Source organism: Gigantopelta aegis, chromosome 8 (assembly GCF_016097555.1).
Source record: "Gigantopelta aegis isolate Gae_Host chromosome 8, Gae_host_genome, whole genome shotgun sequence".
NCBI classification, from domain to species: Eukaryota; Metazoa; Mollusca; class Gastropoda; order Neomphalida; family Peltospiridae; genus Gigantopelta; species Gigantopelta aegis.
In genome coordinates, this window is record NC_054706.1 from 75,514,502 (window position 1) to 75,522,155 (window position 7,654).

Genomic DNA, 7,654 nt, shown 5'->3' on the forward strand with positions numbered 1-7,654 from the left:
ACCTTCCATATTTGCTGACTCTAAGGGTTTCCCTGACGGGATGCAACCCCTTTCGTCTGCCAACTTTGCGTCTTTAAGTCCTTAACAAGGTTACACACGGACACGTAGATAGGACTTTAAACTTTTAGACCGTATTTTTTTTTTCTTTTTTTTTTTTACAAAATGCTTTTCAATCCCCCCCCCCCCCCCCCCCCCTTTATTATTAAATAATCTGATCCTCTCTTCGTTATCGTATATAAAATTATCCAAATTATTAAAAGTTCGGTCTTTTACTATTATGCAAGCATTTTCAGTGTTATTCCAAATTGTCCTTACCCCCTACCCTTTTCGGTTTGGGTACAAACTCAAGCTATGTCAGCGTTTGTACCTCCATCAAGTTTGTTTGATGTAACTGCATATATTAGGGAGGAGACATAGGGCAAAATAGGCATATAGACCAACTCCTGAAAAGGGTACTTCAATAAACGTTTAACGTTCATTGTCAAAGCAGGAGCGAATCTTTACGATTTTAGGAGGAGAGGTCCCAGATCCCCTCCCTTAGATCCACCCTTGATATAAGCATGTTAACCCAGTCCCCGCCATCCACCATTAAGTCTTCTGTTTCAGATGTTTGCCATGAAGGGCGGGTGTTCATCTCCAGTCATTTACCATAGTTTAACACCCAACTGTCTATATATATATATATTCGTGCTGGGGTGTCGTTAAACATTCATTCATTCATTCATTCATTCATCTTTGTTGTGAATATAAATTTTTCTCATCCTTACATAATATACAAGATAACACTAGCTCATGTGAGAAAAACATGACACGTCTGTCGCACACGGTTACGCTTAACAAGAGGAGATAACTCTATTGTTATGTTTACAAACTTATCATTTGGCTTGAACAGGACACAATCGACACATTTTATCATAAAAATATAATGTTTATCCCACAATCGAACAATTATGTTAGGGGGAAACTAATATATTCCTATATGTTGATACTGTTCATGTTTGGTAGGATCAACATAGAAAACAAGACTATGCGAGTTGGTGATGTGAGGTCGCCAGAAAACAGTTGGAGATTCATATTTAAAAATAAATCAATTAAAGCCTGCATTATAAATGTTATCTTGTTTATTTGTAGATTTAAATTTTATATAATACATGAAACAAACACATTAAATATGATATTGTAGTTTATTTATGATAAAATAGTAAAATTAGAATGTAACTTTTTCAGCCATCTTTGTCTGTTCGTGTAAAATAAATAGTTTATTTACAGAATGGATAAGAGAAAAATAATCCATCATGTGAGATAAAGCAAGTACATCCTCGATGATGGCAATTTCGACCACGGGATTCGTCAAGCCTCGTTCCAGATCAAAATATCCACCACCGAGGGTGTACTTTTTCTATCTTGCATGACCGAATATGATGGGAGTCTTTTATGACCAGAAACTGTATTGTGTTGTAAGGAAATCATCCTACTTTATAATTAATTCATGAAACACAGTATCCCCGAAACCCGAAGATCGTTCACACGAAGCTGCAAGTCACATGCGGACTAAATGAGCGATTAACGGGATTGGTGACCCGAAGAAGTTGAAGAAGGGAATGTAGAGAGAAGGAGGAAGAAACCTCAAGTTGTATTATATTAAGTCAATTACTGCATCTTTAATTGCATAATCGTTTTTACTTTGCCGAGAGTACGTGGTGCTTGCTTCCTTGGTACTTAAAAATGTATTTCAATGAATTGCCCATTCTTGAGGGGCACGGCTTTAACAAGAACGTATAGAGCTTGAAGACTGACTTCTTACCATTCATTGACTTGGACGTCCCACCGCAACCAGTGTTACACGACTGGTACTAGTATATCTAAAAAAGTTTGTTTTTGTTTAACGACACCACTAGAGCACATTGATGTATTAATCATCGGCTATTGGATGTCAAAAATTTGGTAATTTTGACATAGTCTTAGAGTGGAAACGTGACACATTTTTCCATTAGTAGTAAAGGATCTTTTACATGCACCATCATACAGGTAGGATAGCACATACCACGGACTTTGTTATACAAGTCGTGGTGCAATGGCTAGAACGAGAAATAGCCTAATGGGTCCAACAACGGGGATCGATTCTAAACCGACCACGCACCAGGCAAGGGCTTTATCACTGGGCTACGTACCGCCTTTAGTATATCAAAGGCCGTGGAACATGCTGTCCTGTCTATGGGGAAGTGTATTCTAGTATAAAATATCTCTTGCTGCTTTATAGGAAAGAGAAGCCTATGTGTGGGCAACGGGTCCTCTATATCGCACTGTTACTCTCTCACTCGCACCATCTCTCTCTCTCTCTCTCTCTCTCTCTCTCTCTCTCTCTCTCTCTCTCTCTCTCTCACACACACACGCACACACTGTCTCCGTCTGTCTGTCTGTATGTCTGTCTGTCTGTCTGTCTGTCTCTCTCTCTCTCTCTCTCTCTCTCTCTCTCTCTCTCTCACACACACACACACACGCACACTATCTCCGTCTGTCTGTCTGTCTGTCTGTCTCTCTCTCTCTCTCTCTCTCTCTCTCTCTCTCTCTCTCTCTCTCACACCACACGCACACTCTCTCCGTCTCTCTCTCTCTCTCTCTCTCTCTCTCTCTCTCTCTCTCTCTCTCTCTCTCACACACACACACACACACGCACACTATCTCCGTCTGTCTGTCTGTCTGTATGTCTGTCTGTCTCTGTCTGTCTCTCTCTCTGTCTCTCTCTCTCTCTCTCTCTCTCTCTCTCTCTCTCTCTCTCTCTCACTCTCACACACACACACGCACACCATCTCCGTATGTCTGTCTGTCTGTCCTGTCTCTCTCTCTCTCTCTCTCTCTCTCTCTCTCTCTCTCTCTCTCTCTCTCTCTCTCTCTCTCTCTCTCTCTCTCTGTTTCTCGCTTAAGTATCGTTAAAGAAACATTTCTTTCCTTCTTGTGTTGGACATAACAGCACGAACAGATGTTGTGTTTACCCATGACAGCGTGGTTGAACATCTACAGGATATAATCACGAAAGAGCACATTGTTCTTTGTCCATTCCTAACATTTTAAAGCCCCGATTATTACAAATTCCACTAAAAACACTTTGCATGGTTAGCAATTAATATTTCACAACAGAAATTTTAAATAAAACAAAATCTCATATATCAAAGAACATATTGACAAAAGACTATGGCAGCATGTTGAAAAGAGAAAGTAGTGATTAAGGTTTCGTAAAAATAGACTGACGCAACGTGACACCGGTCTCCATGCAAGTAGCTGATGAGGTGTTCAGTCTATGATGATTCAAACAATCTCTTTTTCCATCGCATGCAGTTGGGAAAACAGAAATAGTAGGAACTAATTACCAGGCTAACACTTTAAAGGTTTCGGTTCGCAATGTCGGCGTGCAACCGAAGTGTGCGGCTGTCAAAATGTGTGACGGACATTGAAATGAATATGCGCAGAAATGATTACAAAATAACCGAATTACACAGAACTGAACGCTTGTCAAACTCTATCGGCTGACACGTTGTATCCGACTTCAGATACGTTTATCGACGAAATCACAGCTCTGCTTAAAACCGTCGTCACATGATATATGATTTTATATTAATTGAATATTTTAACCCCCCTCCCCCCCACATTTTAAAAATTAAAGATCAGTATCGAACGTGGATTCTGAAATATAATAGCGTTTTCAATAAATCGTTTGGCACTAGCTTACATTCAGTGAATATTGAAGAACGCTTGCTGGTTTAAACAAGATTTATTTTGCCAAAACAAAATGGGATTGGTCAACAGGGTTAGACTGTATTAAGACCTGTCCCTACATTTTACGAGCGGATACATATTAAAATACAACATACTTATGAAGACTTGAACAAAGAGGAATTGAGAGAGAACGCCTGTTTTGGATGCACCCTTCGAGATTCCTGGTACAACCACAGACCCACCGAATTGGAATTATTGATACCATCTAGGGAGAGGGTAGAGAGTGGGGTGGGGGTGTTAAAATTCAAGATGTGTTTTATGAAGCTGGACATCTCAATGATACTTCCTATACGATGGACATCTCAAAAGGGCTATTTTGACCCTGGTTTTCAAGGTAAAATAAAGGTCACCAATCGTGAATACATTGATGGTGTTAACCACGCAAATGAGAGTGTCACTGTAGATTTCTACAACCAACACGACTTAAATTATATTATATTTTAGAGATGTGTCTATTGCACATGTATTCGTATTGCTGCATGGTTTTTAATTTAAGGGGCGGGTCGAGAATGTCAAATTTTTACTTCATTACTTCATTTAAAATGTGATAGAGTGTCGTTACAAATGTTCGTTTTCTTGCGTTTCTTGCGGTTTACTGTACGATATGTGAATTAATGTTATCTGAGTGTCACTGTACACGTGATTAGATGGGGTCTGCTTTTCACTGCACAGTACACAAGCATATTTCTTGTATAGTTCACTGTACGACAGGTGAGTACACGGGATCTGTGTTATAGTGTACGTCACGTGCGTAGATAGACTCGGAGTTTCACTGTACGACACGTGAGTATATGAAATATGTTTCACTGTATGATCGTTACCGTATTTAACAGCACGGCACGTAAATTTAACTGAGTTTAACTGTTCGACAAGACAGTAGATTATTAGTGCCTTTTACTATATGGCACGTGAGACTTGAACAAAGAGGAATTGAGAGAGAACGCCTGTTTTGGACGCACCCTTCGAGATTCCTGGTACAACCACAGACCCACCGAATTGGAGTTATTGTGAGAGGGTAGAGAATGGGGTGGGGGTGCTAAAATTCAAGATGTGGTTTATGAAGCTGGACATCTCAATGATACTTCCTATACGATGGACATCTCAAAAGGACTATTTTGACCCTGGTTTTCAAGGTAAAATAAAGGTCACCAATCGTGAATACATTGATGGTGTTAACCACACAAATGAGTGTCACTGTAAATTTCTACAACCAACACGACTTAAATTATATTATATTTTAGAGATGTGTCTATTGCACATGTATTCGTATTGCTGGGTGGTTTTTAATTTAAGGGGCGGGTCGAGAATGTTTAATTTTTACTTCATTTAAAATGTGATAAAGTGTCGTTACAAATGTTCGTTTTCTTGCGTTTCTTGCGGTTTACTGTACGATATGTGAATGGGCTTCTTAGCTCAGAACAGGGGAGATAATAAAACAGGTGGCGCGTCACTCGTCAGGGTCCAACAAACTCGGACAATAGCTGTATTTTTTCATTGCTTTGTCATTCTTTGTTATACCACGATCATAAGGGACCAAAACCTTATCGGCTCTGTACAGGACGTTCCTCTACAGCACGGTTCTACACAGGACGGTATATAGTATACGCTGCAGTGAACGGTTACCAGTCGTTACCAGTTGACGTTTGTCTTTACGTGTACTGAGATACTGAGATATGGGGAGGGGGTGAGTGAGTAATAATAAAGAAAATATATGTATATTGTGGATAATAGTATTAAAAATATATATATAGTGATGACGGCTGTGTACAGGGCGTTCCTACACAGGGCGGTCTAGTATTTTATATACTTAGATATGGTGGAAAACACATTAACAGTAAAGGGAATAAATATATATTTTGTATATAAAGAAAATATATGTATATTTTGGATAATACTCGGAAAAAAAAGAATATAATATATTTAACCTGTGCGTGTGCGAGTATTAAAAAATATATATATAGTGATGACGGCTCTGTACAGGACGTTCCTACACAGCACGGTTCTGAAAATGACTGTCTATAGTATACACTGAGGTGAATGGTTACCAGTTGACGTTTGTCTACACGTGTACTGAGATATGAGGGGGAAAGTCAGTAATAATAAAGAAAAAATATATATATTGTGGATAATAATCAATAAAATATATATGAAAAGCCGGGATTCTCAACTTCCCTAACTGCGTTATGCTTCAAATTCCGTTCACTTTTTTTCTCGTGCACGGTTCGCGCAATCAACATCCGATTTGTTGTCATCGGCATGTCGTTCATTTATAAGTTTTTTTTTCACAGTTCAGGAACATTTCTATAAACAATAAAGTTGAGAAAAGTAAGTATCTAAATACAAAACTTTACAAACCCCTAAAACCATTAATTTTACTAAGTCATTTTTGTTTATTCCTTAATATTACCGATATGGGGTCCACATGACTCGTAGAAATTGACTTAAAATGGAGAAAGATGAATTAACATTCGATGCGTGTCACATGACCTCACACATGCCAGATCTACAAGGCCAAAGAATTTAATTTTTATGATTTTTAGGACCCCTGTTGTTAGAATTTGTTTTCATTTATTATATTCGATCTGCAAAAGGTATGCTACATTTTTGTGCCTCTATTGCAGTGAATAGTATTCATAATCCATTCATAACAGTTGTAAATAATTTTGAGTATATAAATTTTGTTAATTTAGAATCAATTCATTAAAAAAATTATATTTTACAAACTATGCGCAGGTATGGACGTAATGCGTATCAGTATTGACATCAAGTGTGAGCGATGTGTGTTGGTAAAACGCGGACCGGACCAGAACGCTTGACAAATTGAATTTTTCCTTTAAAAAAAAAAAGAATAAATTAAGTGTTCGGCAACTGTGCATAATTAAGAAACATATATTTGTTCATGTAGTTGTCTTAAACATGGAAAATAATGAACTGCACATGCGCATTACGATACTTTTTGCAAACACATTGCGCCTGAACGCAGTTAGAAACGTCACACTTTTTCCTGTTTACTGTAGGGTGTTTCACTTTTGTTTACTAGAATGGATTTGTTTTACATCCAAATTGTTGATTTTTTTACGTTAAACGATTAAAATCTATTTTGTTTCACGTATCGTAGCTGAAAAATGTAGAATAATATTTCCGTAAATATTGTATTCGTGTTTTTGTTGTTAGGTGAACGCAGTTTGGGACGTCGATGGTATAACGTGTGGGTGTGTAGTATTAATATATATATATATATATATATATATATATATATATATATATATATATAGTGATGACGGCTCTATACAGGACGTTCCTACTCAGGGCGGTCTAGTATTTTATATACTTAGATATGGTGGAAAAGACATTAACAGTAAAGGTAATAAATATATATTGTGTATAATACTCAATGCGTTCGTGCTGACACTGTATAAAAACGTGTGCATGGGTACACTTTGCCGCGTAAAAACTCAACTTTGCCACCCAATTTTTTTTAATGTCCTTTTCCCAGTTAGATAGACATTAAGTAAAATGCAACAAAACACATTCTGATATTTAAAATATTACTTTACTGTTAAAACACTGTACGACACGTGGGTTGATGTTTACTGAGTTTCACTGTACGACACGTGAATTGATGTTTACTGAGTTTCACTTTACGGCACATGACTTAATATTTTATACATTACACTGTACGGCACAAGAGTTGATGTTTACTGCGTTTCACCGAGTTGATGTTTACTGCGTTTCACTGTACGACACGTGAGTTGATGTTTACTGCGTTTCACCGAGTTGATGATTACTGCAGTTCTGTCGTAAACCACAGCACATCAACGTTCCCAGGAAAACATAAACAGCGTCAGCTCTCCGCTCATATTAATATTGCCATTTGGTG